Genomic DNA, 27,979 nt, shown 5'->3' with positions numbered 1-27,979 from the left:
CGCTCGACAAAAGAGGCACTGGCGCGCCTGGACCGGGGAGACTGGCATGAGCGGGTCGCCGAATACTTGTTCGTGCAACACATCACCCCTCATGCGGCCACAGGGAGGAGTCCTGCTGAACTGCTTATGGGCCGCCGCCTCAGGTCACCGCTCGACCGGCTACACCCAGACTTTGCCGTGGCTGAACCCCCAGGCTGTGCCAACGCACCACGGTCATTTGTCCCAGGAAACCAGGTCTTTGCCCGGAACTATGTGGGGGACATCCCTTGGGTGCCGGCCACAGTAGTGGGAGTCACTGGACCTCGCTCGTACCAGGTGGCACTCGAAGACGGACGCTTGTGGCGACGGCACATAGACCAGCTTAGGCGCAGGGTTGGGGACTTGGACACTACCGAGGTGCCCCCAACTGCGCTGGCGGCTCCAGAAGAGACACGTACAGATGGCGAGGCCCCACCTACACCTCCCTCGCAAACTGCCAGCGTGGAGCCGAACCAAGCCGTTTCAGAACAGACTCAGACCACTCCACTTGCGGAGGCTCCACTCACAGCAGCGGATCCAGGGGAGTTGGTTCCAACGCCACCTAGGGTCGCACCACAGCCTCAGCGAGAACTGTGTGGCCCTCCGGACTTGGCTACCAGCCCCCGGCGGTCTGGCAGAGTTTCCAAGCGCCCAACTCATTTAAAGGACGATGTTGTTGGACAGGTATCACTGTGGTCTAAGTATGGGAAATGTAACCGATATGCTTTTGTGCCTAATTGAACCATTATGCGTAGTGCTGTATATAAGGAAACCATTACGATTGTAACTAACGCCTTATCTCGGTGGGGAGGGGTGTTATGTAGTGTAGTTTCACCCTGGGCCAACAGGGGGATACTGTATATAGTTTTCACTCAGGTCTGTAGATAGTTTTCACTCAGGTCCGCGCCAGTTAGTTTTGGCGGGAACTCTGGGCTGTTGTGGTTACAATGTTGATAGCCGGCTGCCTATAAATACAGGCCGGCTGAGCTGTTCGCAGTCAGTTCTATTCCAGCTTGCCATAATAAAGAGCTACTTGAAGAAATCGCTGTGCCGGCTGCTATGTCAACCCACGACTTAACAGTTTGCATGTGCAGAAACTGTCTTATTGACTGTAGTGAAGGAATGGGTTTCTGTGTAGCAAGTTTAAAACTGACTCAACCCCCCCCCCCTTTTGTTCTTTCAAAAGAGAGCACTTTTAAATGCGTAAAACTTGAACTGTTGAGCAAAACCATAATAAGGACACAACTGCATAAACAGTTCTGTCCTTTATCAGGACAGGCAAGGGATGGCCTTGGCTCCCCGGGGGAACAACGAGAACACGTCAGAACTTTATCTTATGTGCTGACCACAAAATACACACAAGACCAATGTCCGGGAAAAACGCCAAAAGCGTGTTCCCGGAGATTATGACGTCTTCCCAGATAAGAGTAGGAAGAGGAAAATCCTTTTATGGTCAGAAGTACAGGAAGGAAGATCCTTTTATGGTTGAGAGTACCAGAGCAGGAACATATGTGATGTCAACCTGCGTATACAAGTTGATGTGGCTGGGGAAGGGGGAGAGGATGCCCGAGGGTATATAAACTGCATGAAACCTGTCATTTCTTTGGTCTTGCTGTGGACTCACCACACAAGTGCCTTCTGCTATCCAGAGAGAAGAATAAATGCTTTCTTTGAACCAACTCGGTGTCATTTTGACTTCCTTCCTCCTGTCACGGAGCAACACAGACCCAATCGGTGAACTCCAATAAGGCTACAGTAGGACCCACTATTGGTCTCATCTGCTCAACCCGCCAGAGCCTATCTTCACATGCAGGGAAGTCCCTAACTCACCAAAGGTTTGAGACCGATTGGCTACCCTCCCCTGGTTCAGCTGAACAATGAAAGCCTGATACTCTGAACTGTCAAGCTGTGCGTGCCTGTAAGCTCCCAACTCTGATCTGTGAAGAAGGAGGGGTAGGGAAACACTACCCACTGCCTTGAGGGACGTCTTCAGGAGAAGAAAAGGCTGAATAGTAAACCCTACACAAATCCAGAGTGGAGTCCTTAAGATGGTTGGATGGCACCTTGTACGCCTCCTTCCGACAACTCCTGTAGCCAAACATATTGCTCTGCTTTCCTTTGGACCACATCAGTGAGGCCAAAAGGAGAGTTCTTGTCATCTGGGCAGCCCAGGACCTCTACCTCCACCCACCCCCCAGAGGTGCTGCGTCTCTTGAGACAGATGGATGCCAAGAAAAAGGGGAACCTTGTTTACTTACATTGCAGCACGACAGAGGCAAGCATGTTAATGATGAACAATGAATAGTCTACCACTAGTTCTTTGGAAAATAGTAGACTGGCTTGCTGGTTTCCCTCCATCTTGGTATAGAGTCTCAGTAAGTAAATGCTCTTAGCTGGCCACTTGCCTTGATTGCTGGCCAGTAGTTCCTGCTGACAGTTATGCCACTGTGCAAAGATTGGGCCCAAAATAAGCAACTGTAGCCTATTCTAAAATTCAATCCTATCTTCTGTTTGCACTGGATTTTTGTGGGTATTTGCTGACAGATGTTCCAGCTGATTTATGGTATTATTATACTAGTGATATAACACAGTGGGGTGCACTGTGGTTGTCTGCGTGATTGATGCAGCAGATAAACATAAAGTGTTTGATTACAGAAAGTATTTTGATTTCAGAGAAATTTGAGAAGCAAGAAATTACTTAGAAAAAACTGAAAGACTAGACCTAACTAAAAGCACAACAATGTATTGTTTCAGTGCATTTCTTCCACTAAATTGGTGTTGAATTGGCAATAGCTTTTCTGCCTATTTGAAGGGATGTGTGTATTTATACATGTGTGTGTGTGTGTGTGTGTGTGTGTGTGTGTGTTTTGGCATCCGTCTGTCTCAAGAGACAATGGAGTGCACCTCTGGGGGTAAAGCCAAACTGCTGTGTTAGCAGCCCCAGAGTGACCTTCCATGGTGTGCAAGTGTGGGCAGTGTGTATGGGGGTCCTGGGCTGCCCAGATGATAAGTCCCCTCTCGGCCTTGCTGATGTGGTCCAAAGAAAATCAAAGAAATCAGAGAAATACCTTGTGCACCACCTGGGCGGCAGGTGTTGCCAGAAGGGGGCATACCTGGCGCCATCCAACCCTCTAAGGGACTCCACTCTCGATTTACGTAGGGTTTATTTCTTAGCCATTTATTCTCCCAACGATATTCCACAAGGTAGCAGAGGCTTAGGATCAGAATTTTCCTTCTCCTGGATTGGCCACCTTCCCAAGTTGATGAGCCCATCTGCCCCTCACTTCCCTCTACAGCACATGCAGAAACCACCTTCTTAACTGTTGGAACCACTGTTGGTCTCATATGCTCAATCCACCAAAATATGCCTTCACGTATATTTATATGGATATGTGGCAGACCGTATTAGATAAGTATGTATTTTACAAAGGAAGAGAGAAACTATTTAGAATCTACATGATCAGTGAAAAATGTCTCAAGGGGGTTTAAGATGTCCCTGAAATATTGATAATATGAGAAGCGTAGAACAGGTTTAAAGGCTTTGAAAGCAACCTTTGCATTGTCCTTGCATTAAGAAACCTGGATTTGTGTCCCCCAGGGCACCCATGAGAGCATCGACTAAAAAAGGGAATCACAACAGTTCTTACTGCCCATCAACAGAAGCATAAAAGTTTTTATTGTTATGAAAGCTGGAGACCCTTCTTTTAATCTCTGGGATGGTTTTCAGAAAGTCAGAGACCACTTTGACCACTTTGTTTGTGTATGCCAATCAAATTATGAAGGCTTAGAAGAATAACAGTAACAAAACAAAACAAAGGAAGGCTAGATTTGTCTGCTTTGGGGGACCTTTCCTCCAGATTTAGAGAAAAGGGGTGAACTGCCAGGCATGGAAAGAAGATGAGTGACGCTGCAATTTAGTTATTAATTCACAACAAACAATTTAAAGAAAAGTTAATATACTGCATGCTCTTATAAGGAATGCTTTTTTATCTGAATAAGCATGTGTGAGCCAGACATTAGTAACCACATATAACAGGAGTATACAAAATATTTTAATAATTAAATAATCCTTGGGGCTTCTTGAAAGGTTTTCTGAAACTTAAACTTCCCTGAAACTCAGCTGTCATAAGTCTCCTCTTATGATGTATTTGATGTCTTCTGGGGTGTTTTCTAATAAAGAGACCACAAAAGTGAGTCTCATGGTGAATGTTCAAGCTATAACACTTCCCCAAATTCTCTGGAATGCACAGAGATTTCAGGCCATTGCTCCAGCAGGGGATAGGGCATAGAAGGAAGACACTTCATCCATGCCTTAAGAACCAAGGGCCTGTGCTTTGGTCTCCATAAAGTGTGTGTGTGTGTGTGTGTGTGTGTGAGAGAGAGAGAGAGAGAATTTGATTGGCATACACACACACACACACACACACACACACACACACTGGCCCCAGGGACAGGGAACACTGTATGAAGGGCATTTTGTGCAGAAATACAAATCAGACAGGCAGAAACATGGCATAAAACAGTTGCCTAAGGAAGCTAAAGGTGCTGAGAGCTGTAAGGAGACCCTTATCCTCACAGACCTAGAATTCTCAGTTTTCTGGAAAGAGGGATTCAGGAGGGGTAAGAGGAGTTACGCCTGTGAATTTCCTTAAAAATAACTCAAAAACTTCTTTTTTTTTGAGATTTTGGCTTTTAATGAAAGGGCTGGTGCCATGCTGTTATTATTGTAATTATTTGTATGACTTTAAATATACAGTATTTCATACAGGTATACAGTTTTAATTGTTTTCTATGATTGTTTTTTTCGATATTTTTAGCAGTTCTTATTTTTAACTGTAACCCACAGTCAGTCTCATCAGGGAAAAGGGTGGGGTTAATAATAATAATAATAATAATAATAGTCGTCTCCTAACAACTCTCAGCACCCTTAACAAACTAAAGTTCCCAGGGGTCTTTGAGGAAAGCCATGACTGTTTAAAATGGTATGTATAGTACAGGTTGCGCATATGATGATAACTTTTAAACTTGAGTTGCCTTGGTTACACTACCTGATTTTGGCTGCTGCGTGAGCTTTGGTTGCTGGTCTTGGAATTTTGCCTCCTCCAGACTGTGTTATCTCCGGCTCCTACAGATGAAGAGCCAATACTCCTTTGGACCTGGAGGACTGTTGAGGGTTGACCCTGGACAAACCGTGACTGGTGCCTACTGTGGAACGGATGCCAGCAGAACGTACATCCTGCACCAATCTTATTACACTGTGTCTTTTTCCCACCAGCACCAGTAGCAGCTAAGAACATGGAGTTCTTTCACACCTGTACCTTCTTATAGTGGCCACATATCTTTTGTTTTTATAGGTCCCTGGACAAACCTAGACAGCTTTAGAGAGAAATCTATTATTGCTTTAAGGTTTACAAACTTGTTATGCATCATTCTTCTTCAATTCATTTAACACTTGCCAACAATTTTTTATTATTTTATTTTCTGCTAGAGTTATTTTTAATTCATTTCTGCTTGTGGGGAATACGTTGATGCTATATGTATGGTTGCAAGATTAATTTCATTTTAACTTCCTCATTCTGATTGTTAGCAATTCATTATGGCAAATTCTACTTAGAATTGGGAAGGTCCTATAAGTGGTTTCAGTTGGAATATTTTGTTTTCCGGTTGGAAGATGTCAAGTTTAGAGATAATTTTATGCAAAGGTTAGAACATTCTGTTCTTGAATACATAAAGCAGGGCTGCCATTCAACATTTCAGAATTCATATACAGAAATGTAGAGCAAATAAAACTGTAATCTCATGTCTTTGAGGGAGAGATTTTTAATTTTAAAAAATGCAGTTAAACTATCCTGTTTTTGATGGTAAGCGTGATTACTTTGGAGTTCACCTATCTTTTCCTTTACGTAATTTCACAAAACTTAAAACATATTTCTAGCTTGGTTCAGATTTTAAATGAATAAGGGATAATCAAAAATAGTGAGTCAGAGCAGAAAAAGACATTACTGTGTAAAAATCAAAAATTAAATTGTTCCAGGAAACAGGAACACTATCTTAATTTCCCCATCCTCCTCCATATTGTAGCCACTTTCACAGTGAAATAAAAAAGGAACTGCATCACCAAGGGCCTGCTGCATATTGAGTGGTTCTCAACACCACCTGCCCTGTGAGAAGGAAGACCAGAGCAAGGCAGGCAAGGGCCATGGCAGGACCTGATCCAGTTGGACTGTCCCCTCCCACTGCCAAGGACAGGGCCATCTTAAGCATATCCAGCACTGTGGTGCAACACTCCCTCTGGCGCCCCCCCCCCCCGTTTCCCAGTTGTTTAGGGAGGACGGCTCTGCCGGCAGGGCTGGAGGAGGCGGGCAGCGGCTGGAGGGCGGTTGCTCCGGCAGGGAAGAGGAGGAGGCTGGATGAAGCCTCCCGGCTCAGCTGGCCACTTTGTGCCACGGTCGCCACGGCAGACAGAGGCTTCGGGGGGGTGGTGGTGCTGGTTTGGCACGGCATGGCGGAGGCGGGCAAGGGCAGCGAGCTGATGCTGGGAGATGCCATGTCCAGCCTCCACCTCTTCCCTGGCACCCTGCAGGCCCTGGCGCCCTGCGCCACTAGCCTCTATGGGTAAGACGACCCTGGCCAAGGAAATTGGAAACCTTTTGTAAGGACACCAGAAGATGAGGTAATGAAACCATATTGAGTGGGGGGGGGTAGGAAAGGGGCTTCTGTTTCCTGTAGCAGCCAGTAGCACCATCAGGACAAGGCTTGGGGGCAGAAATCTAGGTCCCATTCAGCAGAATAAGCAGGATGGCCCAACTTAGCACATCTTGGAACAAAACTTCAATGCATGTTTCTACGTATTATTTTGTGATTTTAAGTGTCTACATACTTTAAGATGCAAACCTATACATGCTGACCTTGGGGAAAGACCCATCAGATTCCATCCCAGCTGGTCTTTATCAGAACTTTTGAAAATTTTAAGAACTGCTGCTTAGGTTTGCTTTCTTCCTCTAGGAGACTTTTGAGCTGAAGGGTGGGTGAGTAGGGAGTAAAATGCTTAAATAAATAATATTGAGTGTGTTTGGTTTTCAGACCATTTCCCAGGAAGCAACAGATTCTTGGGAAGCTTTGATTAGAATAATTAGCAATACCTTTACCCATTGCTTCTGATCTGTCCCTGAAATGCCTGACAAGAGAAATATTGGGTGTGTGTGTGTGTGTGTGTGTGTGTGTGTGTGTAGGATCTTCTCTCAGGCCACTGTTGATGAAGGTGAGGCTCCAATACTGTACTATAGCAACCTATTGACATGGGTGCAGCCAGGATTTTTCGTTGGGGGGGCACCCAAAGTTGCTGAAGTTTTTTTAGGAAATCAAAGTTGTTGAAGTTTATTTGCCCCCTCCCCAGGCTGTGCTCATGCATATTGTGCACCCCTTTATTTCTATGAAGTAAAGACAAACTTCAGTATTAAAAGTTTTGAAACTCAGAAAACATTGGTTATGAACCATGTCAAATATTAAATCGGCACACCAAGTATTACAATGGATATTTCATATTACAATGGATATGAGGGACGTGGGTGGTGCTGTGGTCTAAACCACAGAGCCTAGGGCTTGCCAATCAGAAGGTCGGCGGTTCGAATCCCCGTGATGGGGTGAGCTCCCGTTGCTCGGTCCCTGCTCCTGCCAACCTAGCAGTTCGAAAGCACATCAAAAGTGCAAGTAGATAAATAGGTACTGCTCCGGCGGGAAGGTAAACGGCGTTTCCGTGCGCTGCTCTGGTTCACCAGAAGCAGCTTAGTCATGCTGGCCACATGACCCGGAAGCTGTACGCCGGCTCACTCGGCCAATAAAGCGAGATGAGCACCGCAACCCCAGAGTTGTCTGCGACTGGAACTAATGATCAGGGGTCCCTTTACCCTTTACCTTACAATCGATATCAAATACAGATACCCAATATTCAGATAATATTTGACTACTGGAGCAGAGGTGGATTTAGGACCGTGCGACTGGTTCCCTCGCACAGGGCGCTGAGCTGATGGAATTGTGGATAAGCCCAGATGCTTACTTGGAAATAAAAATATACTCTCAACGGACAGATGAATACAGAGGGTGTAAGTGCATTTACAGTGGTTCTGCATTGGACAGTTGCCAGACTTCTTCAAGTTCCTATATTAACCCCCTGCAAAGCAGACATAATTGGTTTATTATTAATAACATAGGGTAAAGAACTAAGCCATGTTCCAGGCAAGTTAGGCGTACGGAATAGCAGAACTGGAAAGTGAGTGTTGGCTAATACACAATATCCAGCATGATGTTAATTCTACATATGATGACATAAGAATAGGATTGCACATTATTACAATTATTATTCTCCCCTATGCTAATGCCTAGATTACTGGAATAACATGTTTTTGTTTTGTGATATTCTTTTACCTTATCTTATTTTATTTCATGCATAGCCCATCTTTCCCCCAAGAACTCAAGGTGGTGCAAATGGATCTCCCCCGATCCTGCCCATTTTATCCTCACCATCACACTGTGAGATAACTTAGGCTGACATATAGTGACTGACCCAAGGACACCCAAGGAAGTTTCATGGCTGAGTGGAGATCTGAACCTGGGTTTCCTAGTCCAACGCCTTATCATTACGCCACACTGGCTTACTTAGGTAAGCGAACACATTTCTTTCTTTGGCATCCTGGCCTGAAGTGCATGCAGTTTCCCCCTTTGAATGGCAGTGCAGATTTTGTAAATCTGCTGGTGCCTAAACTTTGTCTAGTTGCTATCTCTCAACTCAACCTCCCTCACAGTGTTCTTTTGAGTACGAGCTGCATATGACATCTTGACATCAATGGAGGGAGACGGGGATACAGATGTGATGATGATGGTAGTGCTTTGCACCACGCCCAGGCCTCTTTGGGCTCCAAGTGAGAGGGAAAGGGAAAAAATGGTAAAGGCTGAAATTTTGTATCTCAGAGAACATATGGCAACTCAAAGAAACAGCAGCAACAGCCTTGTGTCTCTTTCCCTTTAAACATCGTGTGTATCACAGCAAATGGACCCCATTTTATTCTGCATTTCCATGTTCCCTTTCAAATGGGATGTGGAAAAGCTACAGGAAAATGAAAAATGTAATTACTCTGCATCTTATTACAGTGACTCCTCTTTCATAGTCACTGAAATGTTCTGTATATGTGTTTTATGTAGTTAGAGAATTGTAAGGAGCAGATAAAGGCCGCCTTACTTTTATAAGTAATAATTTCATGGTTATGATGGCCCTCTGGTGGGAGATCAGATATGTCCAAAGACATTGAAGATAACTGCAACTGAGAAAACTGGGAGGGCACAATCCCCATGCACTGCAACCCATGTTCTCCCATGAGTCTGGGCCAGGAGGAAAGAAAATGGCATTTAGTTTGAAGATTTTCCTAATTGCTAGGAGCCCCGGGGGGTTTTCTGCCTTTGGTAGCTGCCTGTAATACCCATTGGGTTGATCTCATCCTGCCTTTGTGATTTTCATTAGTTATCTTGATGTGATTGTTGGTTTTGGGGGAACAAATAAATCTTTCCTTGCTGCTGACTATTGACAGGCAATTTCTTCCCAGGGTGCCTTATCCATCCTAAGATGCATTTTAGGTGTGAGTTTCCTGCTGTCTAGCCTGATTGCCTGTTATTTTGCTTTGCTAATCTAGGAGCCATGAAGAGAAGTCCATAAATAGGTATTCTCTCTGCATGTAGTTTTAACGTGTTCTTTAAAAAAAGGAAGGGAGGAATTGCATTGGCCTGAGGGCCCAAGAAAGCAAACTCCATCATCAAACCATCTATTTACATAACTGCTAGCACTTTACATTTTTCAATTTTACCTGACTATATATAAAATATATGTGTTTTTACTGCCAAGCTAACATGAAATGATAAAGAAATAAAATGCTGATGGAAAATCAAGGTATTAAATTCTTCATCAGATGGCAGAAAAAATGAAAAAGTCAGAGGAGAGTTTATTTTGTTTCCTTAAGGGATTTCAAAGAAGAAGAAAATAGAACTAACAGGCATGTCTTAACTCCAGGGCGTTTCAACTCTTGGATCTAAAAAGATAACAGATTCATGTATAGTTTCAGGAAATGCATCCACTGGTGTAATTGGATGGACTTGCTGAACAACACAAGATCTTTAGGATCTTGACTGATTTCCATATGGTTATAATTTAGGGAAGATGTCATATTACTTTTATGTGAATCTTGCAGCTAAGTGTCCCGAATTCTTTTACAGTTGCTGGTTGCAATAGAGAAATGCAGAGGGAAGGCTGCAAGAACAGGAAAACAGTGACTTCACAAACAAGGAGAAACAAAGGGAAGAAGGGGATTTGCCAACTTGGCTCAGGAGCAAACTAGACATGAAGTTAACCCAGTGAATGCAATTAACACACCTATCTTTTAAAATGTAAACATAAGATAATAGAACAATAGAGTTGGAAGGGATCCTGAGGATCATCTAGTCCAACCGCCCTGCAATGAAGGAATCTCAACACGCTGGTCCCCATCTAGTTTGAACATAGCACACTCTGCTTGATTTTGCAAATGTGCACCCTCTGCAGGTGCTGCAGAGAGTGATTTGGTATTTATACACTGGTGTGTGGGAAGACTCTGCTCTCCCAATGTCATGGTCCTAATGAAGCTGTCTTTGCCCTAGGAGGGAAGCAGCTTTTGGCTCTAGTGGACCAAAAAGTGGTCTATAAATGAGCCACAGAACAGCAGCTGGTGACAGTTTTCTGAAGGAGGACTGCTGCTACTGAGATCAGCACAGTGGAACAGAACTTGCCCACTTGCCAAGTATAGAAGCCGTTGTGAACTTCTATCTGTGCTTTGCATACGCACAAACACACCCACACCAGGACAGAAGGTGGCTTCTGTGTTTTTCATGTGAACCACCATTCAAAATCTTATCCCAAAAACTCCATTTGAAGTGAAATGGGTGAGACGTCCTGCGATGACAGATATTTAGTCTTTCAAGATCTGTTCATGTGGATCATGTTTAATATTGCTTAATTATAAATCTTTTTTTTTTAAAAAAAAAAATAGATTTTTATTGATTTTCCAATATCATTCCAATAACAGCCTCATTATCTCTAATCTCATTGTATCTGGCACACGCCTGTAATTTACTCCAATTAAAGTCCAATTAACAGGATAAGCTGTGCTTCCAGGAACGGAATTGTGGGTGGGTGCCCCAGAGTGGCTGGAGCAACCCAGTCAGATGGGCAGCATACAAATAAGATCATCATCATCATCATCATCATCACTATTTAGATTCGTTTTACTTTTTTTCTTGTCATAAGGACATGTGAGGCTCATCAAGTGAAAAGTTTAGGGTGCCAAAACAGTGATTCTGAGTAAAAAGGGGTTTAATTCCAGGAAGATGAATCTGTGGCCCTTCAGATGTTGCTAGACTACAACTCCCACCATCCTTGACCATTCCTTGCTGGGGTTGATGGGAGTCCAAAAACATATGGAGGGCTGCAAGCTCCTTGTCCCTGACTTACTTTACATAGTAAGATTTCCTCACAAATCTTCCAGGTTTGATATCAAAGTTAGTACTGATTAGCTGATCATTGCAAGCTGGGGGTATATATGGCAGAGCCCATTCCAGTCCCCTCTGCTATTATTTTTAACCCACCCAAGGCATAGAAGTCAAATGATGCTCTTGTAATTAACTCAGCCCTTGGCCTTGAACTAAAAGGTGCACTAATTGCAGAGACTTTTCTCCTGGCGTCATTTCATTTTTGTACTTTTAATCTTTCCCAGTCCTTCAGACACAAATAACAAGTGGGTCAAAAAGAGTTTGAAGCTATGTAAGATTTCTTTTCGCATGGAAATTTCAGAGAGACAAAACACTCACACTCTCTTTTTAAGTTCCTGCTTCAAATGCAGCCTTTGTCTTGGGACCTGTGTGTGATTGCCACTAAAGATGCATGAAGAAATTGGTCTTTATTAATTCCTCAGTGAATTGACCTGAGCTGCATTTCTTGGAGTGATGTGTGGATGAGAACTCATTTATCCATCCAACTTCACACTTAGTTCTTAGCAGAAAAGCATATCAAAATGCTTCTCTGCACATTGTGGATGGTAAAATCTAGGAGGAGGAGGTTGACTAGACTGGTCTAGGGAGCAGTTAAAGCCTCACTATATGGGGGAGTTCTCCTTGGTCTATCAGTAGATTTGACACCACTGGAATGACTCAGGGTGGTGTATGATGCTTGTTGGGAAAGCTCAGAAACAACATAAATGGGATCCATCACCAAAATTAAGCAGTTTAAATGTATAGGTATCAACTTCACTATTTTAGGATCCTTTAAAGCAGGGGTGCGTAAGCTTTCTAAGCTTGAGGGGCACATGCCATTGGTAGACGTGTTTATTGAGTGTTTCAGGGGTTTTGTGGTTTTTTATTGTTGCAAAATATATTGGACATTGCAATGGATCATGATATTTATTTAAAGTGATGTCACTTTACTATTTCACTGTTGTATAACTGATGGCCTTTGGCTAAAGCAATAAAGATATGGATTTGGAAAAGTATTCAGCAACGCGGCTGTGGGTATTGCAGGTTTGGACTAGATGAACCTTGGGGTCTCTTCCAGTTCTACAATTCCACGATTCTATTATATTATTCTATTCAAATGATGAATATTACTGTAAGAAAGTAATGATTAGATGGCACAAGTCACCAGATAATATCAGAATCTGCCTTCAAATTCAGATAGAAGGACTGTTTGAGACTTGCTCTAGTCTTCCCCTAAGCTTCGCTTTCATATTCTCCCTTCTACCTTGATATAGACATTGAGGTTTTTCCTGCCCCTCTCCAAAGTATCCCACATGAGATCTATTCATTACTCATGCTTTTCCTTTGCATATGGTGCCTTCTTCTGCCATATGTTCATGCCAAGATTGCATGGCCATGGAAAGGTCCTGCAGACATGTAATTCCTTCAACCTTCATGCCCTTCCTCCTCATCCCAGTTTTCCATGACTATCTTTAGGAAATGATGTTATAAATTAGATGTTCTCCCTTAGAGGTGATTTGGGGCCCACTGTATCTTCCTCAATTATTGTCCATATGCTTTCTTGTGCTGACTCTTTAAGGCACAGCTCCTGTGGCCCCCATGCTAAGCTGCTTCTGAATGAGACGGGGAAATGGTGATCTAATTCACATATAAGCTTCCATGTCAGCCTCTCTAATGGTTCCCTTGGTGACAGTAAGTTTGAATTTTCAATCAGTTCTCTGGCATGGTGCTTCAAAATTTGTTTAGATGATTGTTTAGCACAGACCTAATGAGCGCAGTCAGGCTTGTAATGGAAAAAAGAGTTTATTGAGCAGACCGATCTCATGAGTTGGAAGAGATTTTCTGGCCTTTGGTCAGGCCTTAACAGGTCAGGAAATGTTAGTTCCAGCTATGATTGGGACATATTTTGTTCCCCTTCCCTTTCACTTTCTATTTGCTGCACCACTGTAAAACAAATGTACCTGTATCCTGTATGATGTAATGTATCCTGCATGAATTGCAGCTGGAAGGGTCCAAATCCCAGAATTAGCTTGTTGGGGCCAACTATGGAGAAGGTAGCTGATCCCACTCAAGGATACCCTGCTGCCACCCAGATTAAAAATACAGGAACAAGCAAAGTACACAGAACTAAAGAAAAATGGGCCTGATCTGTCTTCCTTAAGCACCTCCCTCTCCTACTCTCACATGTACATAGGGAGCAGCATTCATCTCTGCAGGAGAGACTATCTGTCCCATGAAACTCAGCCAACTGGTGAATACCAGGAATAGGTAAATCTGTCAATTTAACATTCTCTCCATTTTGAATTTTCCCATTCTTAACTTATGTTTTTCACATTTTCACATTAGTTTGTGATTTTTTAATGTCCTCATGAAAATTCATCAACACTCTAGTGTACTTTTCTCCTAATATACCATTTTTCTTAGGAATTTTTTTCCAATCTAACATTTTTGCATTTTCCCTAATATAAAGCATTCTTGTGTGATATATTAACTAATATATTCATCTTGTGCCACACTTTATCCTAGTACAGGCATGGTCAAACTTGGCCCTCCAGCTGTTTGGGGACTATAATTCCCATCATCCCTGACCACTGTTCCTGTTAGCTAGGGATGATGGGAGTTGTATTCCCAAAATAGCTGGAAGGCCAAGTTTGGCCATGCCTGTCCTAGTACATGCATCCTAGTACTCATTACTTGGCCTGAGAACCTGTTTGCAAATGTGAATTTCAAAGGATGATTGTGTTTCAGTTATCATTTTGTTTCTGAAAGTACAAATTAAGTAGCTTCACTTTTAAATGTCAACTGATTTGAAATCTTCCCCATCCCTAGTGGATACTGCTCAAAGGAAGCTGTGTGAGAGCAACAATTTCCAACTTAGTTGAAGCATTATTGCTGGTGGTTCTCAGCATGTGAAGTCTTGACATGAGCCGACTCTCCACCCAGATGAAAGAATTGCAATATAACGCAATTATTTCAGCAGTTGCATAAGGTCCTAGAACTCTATAATTCTATGATTCTGTGGTGCAGGCTTTACTGGTTACATCCTTTAATCATTGTTTATTTACCTGTACTTTGTATCTGTACTCCTTAAGTTATTGATAAAAGAAACAATAGAAAACTATTTGTATAGTAACTTCCCAACTCTGCCATTGCCTGTTCACTGTGAATTTGGCAATTAAAGAGGCCTGGGTGCAAGTGAAGCATGAACAGCAAGCTTTTTCTTTCATAAACTGACAGCATGAGCTCTCCCTCATCTAGAATGGGAACCTTGTCAGAGGTAAAGGGACATGGCTCCAATCAACACTGTCAAGACATCTTCAAAAAGCTTTTGATAAAGCCCTTCACCAAAGACTCCTATGTAAGCTTAGCATTCATGGGATAAGAGGACATGTCCTTTTATGGATCAGTAACTGGTTTCCCTTAAGGGTGATCCAGGAATGTTGATTTATTAATTTGATCTACTGCATTGTAATGTATTTTGCATTTGTTTTACATATATAATTTCATTCTTGATTTTGTGCTGCTCACTACCATGATTCCCTACCTCAAATATGGCAGTATATATAGTTGTGCAAATAAAATTAATCAGTAAAACCTTTCCCAGGTTGTATGTACACAATGCTGACTGGATCACCTCTGTCCATATGCTTGTTGATGCTGTCAGATAACCCTCCTACTGCTACCCCATCCCAAGTTTCTCAACTAGATCAGACCCATCATTCTTTCAATTTGCAAATGAAAAGTTTTGATACATTTGATGAATGTAACATGGTGTCTGGCTTCTGTAGCAAGAATTGAAGAGGCCTCCTAGATAAGAATGTAAAATTAAACACCATTGTCAAGAATTCTTGTATGTCTGTCCATGTCCACCACTGCATATGAATGTACATACCTGTTGCATCACACAGCATCTTAAGCACAAATTGGAACATGGGTTCTTAATACGAGAAATTTTTATTTTTTACAAGTGGTGTATCAGTTTTAGATTCTGCAACCTTCTATATGCTGAGATTGTTTTAAAAGATGTCTTTATCCACATAGGTGACCATTGGGACTGGATCTTTAGATGCAAAAGCTTCTCTGCCGCTGTTTGAAAAAGATCTCAATCTACCGACTCTGCAGCAGTCTAGGCCTGCAAGCTCTGCTCTCTCCTCCAATGTCATATTCCCTGGTTGCCTTCAAGAGCAGGGAGTAAATCATCCTTAGCCAGGTGCTAATTGCTTTCATGGTTTTCATTAGGCAGACACCAGTGAAGCTGGATTATTTCTAAGGGGACATTCCTATTTTATCAGATCCATAACACCCCTTTTCTGATTATGGGGAACTGTTGGCAGTAGAAAAGTACAACCTCATAAAGCATCTTTAATTTAGTGAGTTATGACCTGACATTGCTTGATTATGGTGGATATGTGATGAATAAAAGTTAACATACTGTGTGGGTTATTTATTGCCATATATTTCAAGAAGAGCATACCAAAGAAAAGAAGTTTTAAGGAAGGAAGGAATCTTCCATAATAAAATCAAAGCATCATTAGCATCTGCAGATCCTCTTTCCTGGAAGCTAGCACATTTGGAAAGTTAAAAGACTTTTTGATTAAGAGGTTTCTGTATCCATACAAATTCTTCCATGGCAAGACTAATAAAAACCCCTGACTCAAGTCAAATCAGTAGCCAGTTAAATCATGTGTGACCTGATATTGAAAGATACTGAGCATATAGCACTTTTTTTTTTTACATATACCTTAAAGATAATGATAAATATGTTCCTTTGAGCTGATTTGGGTTGCCATCTCTTACTGATGCACTGAAAGTAATGGTACCCACAACAGCTCCTGCTCATTTTGTCCCCAGTCCTCAGATCTGGCCCTGCTGCAGTGGCAAGATGTCTAGGTGAACCACACAACAGGTAAAGGCAAGGACTGGATTTTAGGACTAGGAAGGAATGGGCAGGAGGAACCATATTTGCATTCTCTTATGTTTCATGATAAATTATAGATACATCTAGCATGGAAGCTCTAGGTTCAGCCCATGTTCTAAAGCCGTCATCAGTATGAGAATGAAGGAAAAAACATAAGAGCAGTTTAATGGGCAAGAGTTGACTGATTCACTATACAGGGCTTGTTCACATATGCCTGCAACCAACATGATTAGCATGTCAAATGATTTGTAAACATGGATGGGCTACAGGAGATCAAACCCCACCAAGAGAACATTCTACCGCATGAAATGCAATGATTTGCAGTTGATGCTTACAGGCATCAAATGATAAAATGATAAGTCACCTGGTATTTTTGTGAACTGACAAGAACAATTCAAGATAAGAATTTCAGCAGCTGTGCAATAAGATAATGCCTTGAGGCAAATATTCTCAGCTTCTGTTATAGGAGTGTTGTCATTTTTTAAATAGTATGTTATTTTTATCAGTCATGTGACTGTGGACAAAGTCATATACTCTGAAAAAAGCTAAAGGAGATACATTAGATCATGAAATTGTTTACTGTTGCATTGTAGTCGAACATTTCTCTGCAGAAGAACAATTTTTTAAAACAAACCAAACATTTTTCATGTGCCCATTGATTTGGCCTTTTTAAAATCATTTTGCCAGATGGTATGTTTGATATTGTTTTTTTAAAAAATGATATACATTCCCGTCATTAAGTACCCATCATTGTAATCTTACATTCATTGACTTCCCTCCTTACCCTCCCATGGTTCTTTAAATTTTCCCTTAATTTCTGCATATTCTAAAAGAAAAAAGTCATTTAATTTAGTTGTTTTCCAAATACTCCCCAAACATTTTCCACTCCTCTTTATGTACTTGATCTTCTTGCTCTCTTAATTCTGCTGGTTAGGCTTGCTAACTCAGCACATTCTGTCATTTGAAGCTGCCATTTCTCTTTGATAGATTTTGACCAGAGGATTGGAAGTAGAAAGATGTGATGACTTGTGAGACTCAACTACTGGGCATTAACATTAACACTTTCCTACAGTTCTAAAGAGTTAGATGTCATGCACTAATCTCAATTTGTGGACATACTTTAATGGGTTTCCAACTCTAAACCCCATTTTAACATCCATAAATGCCACCTTTCTTGTGGTCATTGGTTCACACAGTGGATTTTGTTGTTCTGTTGCAAAGCCTCTGATATTTCAAATAAGCTTACAAATAAAAGATATTTAAATGATAATTCTGCAAAATTTTGTAGAATACCTTAGGGAAACTGGAGGTGGTGGGATAATATTTTTTACTGCAATGGATCCTAGCTTTTATAAGATCCTCTTTCAACCATTATTAGTGACTAGTGGTCTTCTTTGCAGGCTCACATCATTGCTCTCAATCTGCTTAATGGAAAACTCCAAGAAAGAGAGAAAGTAAAGAAAAACCAGGAGGTACAAGAAGTTTAAATTAACCTTGTAAGGTTTGTGCTTTCCTCCGGTTCATTAATTTAAAAGCTACTGTAGGTCTGTTTCTAAAGAGAGAGCCAGTAACTTCTAGCAGTAACTATAAAAATGATTGCAAACCTGTAGTTTTAAAGTTTTTATTTTTCCCCCAGCATGAAAGCTTAATATAAAAGGAATTTGTTAATGTGAATGTCTGTGAGGGGATGACCAGTGAGCAGGCCAGGCCAGAAAAAGAATCCTCTCCAACATTTCAGGGCTGAAAATAGAGATGTTCTGGTAAACGTGCTTGCAATTCTCATACAGATCTTTCCTTTCTCTCTTCGTGCATATTATGGATTGTTATTCTCTGCCTACTGTATTTGCTTGCTTGCTTGCTCTACAGCAGCTAGTTCTGCCTTCTCAAGCAGCAGGAGAGCATGTAGTTGACTTACCATAGGAGTTTCACTTTCTTTCTGTTTAATAAGAAAGTGTAATATTATGTGGAATCTCACAAAGGATGCTGTTGCATTCACGATTTAAAAACTGCCACTTAAATTTATTTGACAATATTTTACCATTTGGTGGGGTGCAAAGAAAAATGAAGGGAAGCTGGATACTGACATTTGTGTTTAAAACCTCCAGAAAGAATTAACATAGCAACAGCCTGGGTCCAGCCTAGGGATGGGGAAAACATGTAGTTCACATTTTAATCTAGATCACATCTATCTAGATCACACTTTCTGAGCTAATACATAAACTGAAAGACAGCTGTCCTTTATAATGTACCCTTTGAATTCTGTGACACAGTTATCCAACCAAAGATTTCATACAAATAAATGAATATGTTAGGGAGATCAGTAAAGCTGCCTGGTGGACATCATAATGAGGTCAGGAGAGTGGCACCCGCCCATCAGTCAAAGTTGGCCTAGGGAGGTGGTGGGGAGATAGTGACCAAGCAAAGACTGAGTTTGTCATACATCAGCTGCTGCTCACAGATTCAGTTCTGCTTTCTGCAAGGTGCAGTTGCACACGCTTGTGTGCCTAAACAAAGCTGTTGCGCTACCCATTCCAGTTTGCTCTGGCATGTAGCAAATTACTTCCTCCACTGATGAGATGGGAGTTCAGCTCTGGTTTCAAACCACAGGCTGCAACTGTGTCTCTGCATTAGGGTTGCCATATTCCAAAGCCCCAAAACCTGGACACGTTTGGGGCACCCCCCACCATCCCACATCTCCCTCGCTTACCCCCGCCTGCCACTGACCCCTTCCTCATCCACCTACTGGCCCCCTCCTTCCCCATACCCTCCAACATTTCTCCAATGAAAAAAGGGATGTCCCATTCCATAATAATAATTTTACTACTTATACCCCACACATCTTACTGGGTTGTGCCAGCCACTCTGGGCAGCTTCCTATCTATATATATATATATATATATATATATATATATATATACACACACACACACACACATATGTTGGGAAAAAGCACCAAGGCAAAAGCCAGCTCCAGATGGCTGGAATGCAAAACAGTGCAGATGTACTGTTGGAGAAAAGGTGGAGCCTATTCTCTGTACTGAGCACCGGATGTTAGCTCAGTGTGTCATCTGACCTGTGCTGGAAGTACAGGGGAGGAGTGTGTGACTCTTCTGATGGAGTCTGAAGGGAACAGTCACATTTCTATGTACTGTTGAATGACAGGAATAAAACATGTAGAAAGGACTCCTGTCTGTCTCATTTCCCCTCCCTGGGGGAGTGCAGGGAGGGAGAGAAGGAGGAGGGTGTGTCCTGCTCACGTTTGAGGAGGATCGCCGGTTTGTTTACCTAGCCTGCCGGGGGTCGCAGACGGACGGTAAACACACAGTATCTCGCTCAATTGCCTCGGGGGAGGCCAGGTACCTCTGCCTGTGAGCTGAAGAAGATACTAACATATGGCAGCCTTCGGATGGTTACGATTCATCGGACATCTGCATGAGAGGCTGGTGGATTGTCCTCCTCTGCTCCAAGGGAGAAGGCAAGCGTCTGAGAAAAGCCAGAGGCTCCACAGACAGCTGGTGGAAAGAAGAGGTGTTTTCCAAGCAACGGAGCTCAAGGTATGCTGCATTTCGGGCTAAAAGTGTGAACGCAGTCTGATTAATTCACTGGTTCACGGGGAGCTGCGTTTTGGAAAAATACAGCTCCGGGAGAAGAGGCCTGCATTCCACAAATTTTTGTGGTTAAGATAAGAAGTCCCATTGAAATGCATTGTTGCTAGGTAACGGAAAGTTGGAAAGTTACTGGCAAAGGGGCTGGACTGTGAATGTAAGCCTGGGAAAGCGAAACAAAACCAGAGAGTGTTTTGGCTACAAGTTTACGTGCCCTTGGAAGGGACTGTCAATAGCAGCCTGAGTTTAGCTGCCAGGTGCAAAGATCGTAAACAACAAGCAGTTTGCCTGCGTGAGAAAGGAAAAAACAACTGTTGGATTTTACAGCTTGTTTGACAGTGTGAGCTGGAGGCTTGGATTCAAGATGGATGCCAAGAAGGGGGAGACTTGCCTAACTCATCTCCCCTGACCAGAGACAGTTATTCATCAGGGTCTGGATGGATAACTACCCCAGAAGGGGTGAGCCAAGCTGATGCTGGCCAAGTTCCTAAAAGCTCAACGAAAGCTGAGGAAAGCTTTGACCCCAGAGGGGAGAGTGCAGGAACTGTGGCTGTAGGAACTGTTGGTGTTCCTGAACAAGGTGCAATGGGTGTTGCAGACAGGGGGAGGGAAGAACAGAGTTCTAATTCCCCCACTGCTGATGCTACTAGGGAGCATGGAGTAGCATTGAGTGCTGTCCGATGCTACAATTGTGGACAGACTGGGCATCTACAGCGAAACTGTAAGAAGCCGCGCCAGTCAAGAAGAGCAAAGAGCAGCTCTACGAAGCCTGAGGCGTCAGGCAAAAGCCGTTCCAAGTGCCAGGTGAAACCTGCAAAGGCTATGATGGCGAAAGGAACCACGCCAGATGTTGGGAACTCGTTCATAATTGACACGGGCGCAACGGTTCACATGTGCCCGCACAGAGGACTATTTTCGACGTTGAGGAAGCAAAGCTTCACTGTGAAACAGCCCAACGGTCAGGAGTTGGAAGCGACTGGAATTGGGACTGTGTATCTTGAGAGTCTGAACTTGACTATAAGTGATGTTTTCCTGGTTCCAGAACTGAGATTTAATCTGCTGAGCGTGTCGCAGATTGCAAAGAAAGGACTGAAACTGTCCTATAATGCTAAAAGCTGCAAGGTCTACAAAGATGGAGAACTGTTTCTTACTGCCAAAGAGAAAGATGGACTGTATTTGTTGACTTTTGATCAAAGTGATTACATGAAATGTAATTCTGGTGTTTCTAACGAAATCTCTCTTGCAGGTGTGACCAGTGTGAGCACCAGGAAGGTGACGAAGAAGGTCGACAGAGCATTTCAGCGGGTGTATGCTGATGTGATTGGTCCTCTAGAACCATCTAGAGGCGGTGCAAAATATTACCTTCTGTGTGTGGATTGTTTCACTAATTATTCTTGGGTTTATATGATGGAGAAACCGCAAGAAACTTTAGAAAAGTTTCAGGAGTTTTGTGACAAGGTTAAAAATATGCATGATGCTAACATTGATTGTCTTTTCACAGATGACAAGCAAGTTTTTCTGTTACAGAAGTTTCAGAAGTTCCTGGATGGAAAATGGATAGACCACAAAGTTGCAGTTTCGCAAGAAGCGTGGAACAGGGGGGTCTGTGTGAGAGTGAACAAAGAATTGCAAAAGGGGATGCATGCGCAATTGCTAAGTTCACATTTGCCACATGAATATTGGGTCGAATCGCTAGCGTCCTATCTTCATGTGTGGTTGAGAAAGGTCTCAACAGAGTTGGGATGTTCTCCTTTTGAGAAGCTGTTCAATAGAAAACCTTCTGTTGCCTATTTCAAGGTTTTCGGGTCTCATGTGAGAACAGAAGCTCCAGGTGGAGTAAAGAATGCCAGAGGCATTTTTGTGGGTTATGAAAAGGGTCTCTACAGAGTAATTTTGTCTGAATCTGGTCAGGTGATTCTCACAAAGTTCCTAGAGAGTGCTCCAGAGCAAGAGCGGGTTGTAGAACAAACATTTCCCACAGGTGGCAATTCAGATGATGTTGATGATTTTTCTGATGTCACAGATTACAGTGGTACTGATGATGATGACAGTGATAGCTCAGAGAGTTCAGTTGTAACAGTCATTGAGGGAAAATCTCACACAATGGATAGACCTTCACAGGTGAAGGAAGAACCACTGATTGCTACTGGTTCTCAACAGAGTCCAAAGGTTGAACCAGTGAGCACAGAGGATCAGAACCTCATACGCAGGTCTGAGAGAGTTACAAAGGGTGTACCACCAAAGAGGTACTCAAAAGAGTTTGCTAACTTAGCTGTTGCATGTGTTGCTATTGTTAACAACTCAAAGCAGGATGAAGCAGTGTCTAAGTCAGAGACAAAGACACAACAGAGGGTAGCTAGCCAAGGTAATGCAGAAGCACTCATTCCTTGGAAGCCAGACAACCAGAGAGGTACACTGGTGAAACCAGTGGTGGGGAGTTCCAAGGGTGGAACTGAAACAACAGGGGACTGCTATATGTATAACAACTGTTTGTTCTCTTCTCTGGATCATGTTTTGCCAATTGATGCTTTTGGGGGAGGATGTTGGGAAAAAGCACCAAGGCAAAAGCCAGCTCCAGATGGCTGGAATGCAAAACAGTGCAGATGTACTGTTGGAGAAAAGGTGGAGCCTATTCTCTGTACTGAGCACCGGATGTTAGCTCAGTGTGTCATCTGACCTGTGCTGGAAGTACAGGGGAGGAGTGTGTGACTCTTCTGATGGAGTCTGAAGGGAACAGTCACATTTCTATGTACTGTTGAATGACAGGAATAAAACATGTAGAAAGGACTCCTGTCTGTCTCATTTCCCCTCCCTGGGGGAGTGCAGGGAGGGAGAGAAGGAGGAGGGTGTGTCCTGCTCACGTTTGAGGAGGATCGCCGGTTTGTTTACCTAGCCTGCCGGGGGTCGCAGACGGACGGTAAACACACAGTATCTCGCTCAATTGCCTCGGGGGAGGCCAGGTACCTCTGCCTGTGGGCTGATGATACTGACAACATACACATAATAAAACACTAAACATTTTTTAAAAAACCTTCCCTATACAGGATTGCATTCAGATGGCTGGGGGACAGATAACTCCATACCCTCCAACATTTCTCCAAAGAAAATAGGGACATCCTAAGGAAAAGTAAGACATTCCGGGATCAACAGGGATGGCTTCTCTAAATCAGGGATGTCCCTGGAAAATAGGGACACTTGGAGGGTCTGCTTCCCTCCCCTCTCTTCCCTGAAGTGGCATAGAATAATAGGATATTAGAGCTGGAAGGGACCACAAGGTTTATCTAGTCCATCCCCTGCAATGCAGCAATCTTGTTGCCCTACGTGGGGCTTGAACCTAAGACCTTGAGATTAAGTTTCTCATTCTCTACCAACTGAACTATCCCTTCCTAGTTTATGGTGGGACCAAGGTTCCCTAGCCCTGCTCAAGATTATGAAATACTCCTCCAGAGAGGTTCAGCTGCTCTCTTTATTGCTGGCCCTTACTGACAACTGTGTTGTTTCAGCAGACATTTTTATTTCAGTTTCCTACTCTTCTGTTTTTGTTTTATTATTGGCAGTTTGTTGTTTGATCATACATCCTATTGTTTGTATTGTATCTTAAGATATGGTAAGTGATTTTTTGTAAGCATTTTTTTCTAAAAGGCAGGATGTAAATGTTAATATAGGTAACTATTTATAATAGCAACCCCAGTGCACAGGTTGTGCTAACCCTGACAACTCCCCCCTCCACCAAAGCAAAAGTAGGATCAAGCAGAAACAGAGATTTGCAAAGGAGATGAAGTAAAAATAGCATCTGTTCCTGGTAAATAAACACTTATCTTCTGATGGGACAAGGCAGGAGAGAAGGAAGAAGAAATGTGAACCTTTTGAAAGCCAGTCCCTACAATATGGTTTTTTTATTGTGTGATCTGTGCTGTGGCTTTATCTCATAATGAGGATTATTTTGTGTGCCTGGAGCTTGTTGCAGGCAAGTAATTCATATAAATAGGCTTCACTGTGGCTTGATCATAACTTAAAGTATGTTTATGACCCATGTAAAACGGTCCTGGAACACTATCTGAGCAAATTAAAGGTGTAATTCTCACTTACCTTCTCCTTTGCTGAATCAGAAGACATCTTCAAGGCTGGTGTGGTACAGCTCTCCACACAGGAAGCACTTTCTGGTGAAAGCCATTATTGTAAGAAGATTGTATAAAGACATTGAGATGGACTGTAAGAAACACCTGGAGATTGGGCTGTTGCAGAGAAATGATGGCAAGCATTCTGTATTTTCAGAGTTGCATATACAAAACATCCACCAGCCTGATATAGGGCTCCTGTAAAATACTGCATCCTCATCTCAAATAGGCTCCTAAAAGCCAAATAAATTAATTTACTTGGGATATATTGGATTTGGGCAAATCCTGAATAAAAAGGAACTGAAGAAGAATGTCTACAAAACATATTTGGAGGGACATTTGAAATGATCTGGGGCACTTAACTGCATACAATTTGCATGCAAAAATTAAAACCTTTCTCCCCAAGCTTGCCATATAAGGTCAAACTTCCAAGAGAGAATGATTTTACTAGGGCTCTCCGCTAACTTTGCTTTAACAAAGGGGTATTGGCTTGCTCTTGTCTGTTCTCGGCCCTTTGCTAGTTCTGCTAGTGCGACTAGATGTTAGACATCCGCATCCTTCTGCCACACACTCACTCCTGTCAAATCTTATTTCCTGTGACTTACGGTGCCACAGAAGCCTGAAACTGTGTTTGTCCATAACTCCCTAGCAACTGCACCCAACCTTCTGCACTTTTGAATGTTAAACCCTCTGCCTCATGGTCCCATTCTTGTCCTAATGGGAATTCAGATGGTTCAAGTTCTAGCGCTGGCGGGAGTATCTCAATCAGATGTACCAGCTTGCAGACCCTCCAAGTGTCCCTATTTTCCAGGGACATCCCTGATTTAGAGAAGCCATCCCAGTTTCTGATTTCATCCTGGAATTCCTTAGGATGTCCCATTCCTTAGGATGTCCCTATTTGAATCGGAGAAATGTTGGTGGGTATGGAGTTATCTAACCCCCTGAGCCGTTTGAAGGCAATCCTGTATAAGGAAGGGTTTCTTTCTATTGTTTCTAATGTTTAATATATATTTTTATATATGTTGGAAGCTGCCTGGAGAGTGCTGGGCTACCCCAGCAAGATGTGTGGGATATAAATAGTAGAATTATCATTAGGGAATGGGATGTTCCTATTTTCATTGGAGAAATGTTGGAGGGTTTGAGCTTGGCCCCGTGACTGTGGGCACTCAAGGCCGTGGATGCCATGGAGTGTTTATGGCCCTGGTGCTGAAATTTGTGGATGCCTAGCTGGTGGTGCTGTGGTCTAAACCACTGAACCTCTTGGGCTTCCCAATCAGAAGGTCAGTGGTTCGAATCCCCATGACAGGGTGAGCTCCCGTTGCTCGGTCCCACTCCTGCCAACCTAGCAATTCGAAAGCATGTCAAAGTGCAAGTAGATAAATTGGTACCGCTCCGGTTGGAAGGTAAATGGTGCTTCCATGCGCTGCTCTGTTTTTGCCAGAAGCGTCATGACCCGGAAAAACTGTCTGCAGACAAAGGCCGGCTCCCTCAGCCAGTAAAGCGAGATGAGCGCCGCAACCCCAAAGTCATTCGCGACTGGACGTAACTGTCAGGGGTCCTTTACCTTTTAGCCCCTTAATGGGGAATTTTGTGGGTACTCGGGCACCCAGGGCCCCAGGGAGTCAGCACCTATGATCTCAATGCAACTCTTCAGAAACTCTACCCCAAAGGTAGGAGCAGTAGCACTGTAACACAGTGCCCTCCCACCTCCCAACGCATGGAGCTGTTTTGGAATGATGTCATTGTCAATGATATTAAAAGCTGCTGAGAAGCCAAGGAGAAATAGGAAGGTTGTACTCTTTCTGTTTCTTTCCCAACATCTAGCAATGGTTACCTACTTTGCTTTATTAATTTTCTTGATGGTGGAAATACAGGTATTCCAAGCTCCATTGCATTTGGTGTCAGGGTCACATCTAGAATGTAGTCTTGAGCACTTAAACTCCCCTTTGCTTGCATTTCTCGCGTGTAGGACAATACCATGTTGACTCAGGGGTGAGTGTTTCCTGCAACAGCTGTGTTACAGAAAACCCAGCCTACAAGTTCCTGCTCATGTGTCAGGATACTTGCACAACCACTTTTCTGCAGCCCCTAGATGCATTGGCTTTTATTTACTTTTGACCATGTACAGTGCATGGTTCTTTAACGAAGTGGTGATTCTGGGAGCAAGGTTAATAGTGTGTCCCCACTCCACATGCTCATGCAAATAACACATGAATGGGGCTTTAGGGTCATTGAAATCAATCGCCAAAGCTGAGGTTCAAGCTGCATTTTGAACAAAAAGTGGAGGCTTTGCAGTACATAGGAAGTTGTTTTTTACTGATCGGGCAAGACCAGAAAATTAGGCACCTGGGATTTATTCTGACTAGTCTAGAGACCTCGTACAGCCTGCAAATCACTGTGGTCCCTCTCCTGTAGTAAGAATGATACTCAAAAGTTGCAACTTCTCCCACTTTGCCTTCCGCAGCAGAGTTTTGGTTAGCATTCTATTGTTCCTTTATGATTGAACAAGAAAGGACAAGTAACTGGATACATCAGGTCAGTAGGGAGTCCCTGGACCCACTGTTAGCTATTTCTTCCTTCAATCATTTTGTGGAGTTTATTTTATGGATCTGAAGACAAGTTTGTGCTTTTGTTGTTTGGATAAGATTTAAATATTACTGAAAACCCATTAGTAACAGAGACACTTTTCATAGCTTAAAAAAGATAGCTGGATTTATGTGGAACAGGTCCTTAGCATCGTGTTAGTAATACAATAAAGGACATTTGAAGTTAGAAATATATTTATAAGGTGCATGGAGCAAACAAGGGCTAGCACAATGAAATGGGAAAGCTCTTAAGACTGTAGAATATTATCAAAGGAATATATATATATATATATATATATATATATGGCAGAATTTGTGCCAGATTTTCTATAAGGCAGGAATTCAAACATCATCTGGTCAAGGTTATTTTGCTACTTTGAGTTCTCTTATCATTTATAATATGGACCTTGGGTTATATTAATAGGCTCAATCTGATGTTGAATGCACAAGCTTTCTCTGGTCACTTGTGTTAATGTAATTGTGGTCAGAGTTTCTATCTGAATTTCAGTTACAATTGCAGATATTTTATAGGCAGCCTAAAAGGTACCAGCTTTTCCATACGTTATCGGAATAACTATTAAACAGAATTAGGAATGTGCCAGCTAAAGGCTTAAAGAGAGCCTACATTATGGAAAAGCACTAAGTGCAGAGGGATAGTTTATAGTATCTCATTATATTGGTCATCAGCAAATCCTTGCATGCAAATATGAGGGGAAGAGCCAGCTGGAAGGAGTTGGTCTTCATCCTACTAGTGGTGGAGCATCAGCTAATGCAATAGAATGATCTATTTCAGCATCTGGGCTACAGATAAGAAGAATAATTCAAGCGACCAGTGGTGTGAGGCACTAAACACCCCTGGAAAGATGGAGCCCCAAGTATATATGTCATTAAAATACTTTATCTTGCTTGTAGCCTAGCATAAATGCTTTGAGATGGATTTAACACTTCAGTATTTATTGGCACTGCAGCAACAGGCTACGAGAGGAACACAAACTTATCTGTAGCTACTGCTCTGCTGGGGGCATTTTTTCCCCAGAAGCAGAGATTAAGTAGACAGTTTGGATATTTTTAGAGCAGAACAATACTTTACAGAGAAAACTTAGGTTCCATGATGAGTCGTCCCCACTCTGTGGTTCAACTCGTCCCATGTCCTGACTTCAGTGTGATTTGCATTTCTCTTTCTTCCTG

General features: G+C 42.7%; 1 long non-coding RNA gene across 2 annotated transcripts in view; it reads left to right on the top strand.

The window, feature by feature from the left end:
- LOC308475888 overlaps positions 1–27,979 on the top strand; it is a 51,916-nt gene that overhangs the window by 3,907 nt on the left and 20,030 nt on the right. The window contains exon 2 of one of the 2 annotated variants that reach the window (XR_013985483.1): positions 1,113–2,393. This is a non-coding gene — a long non-coding RNA (uncharacterized lncRNA). Of the gene's footprint in view, positions 1–1,112; positions 4,790–27,979 lie in introns of those variants that run through there. The other variant, XR_013985484.1, reaches the window with a different exon arrangement.

This window comes from Podarcis pityusensis (assembly GCF_964106645.2).
Source record: "Podarcis pityusensis genome assembly, chromosome: 4".
NCBI classification, from domain to species: Eukaryota; Metazoa; Chordata; class Lepidosauria; order Squamata; family Lacertidae; genus Podarcis; species Podarcis pityusensis.
Note: the sequence above shows the minus strand (reverse complement) of the source record. Positions and strands in the feature narration are given on the sequence as shown.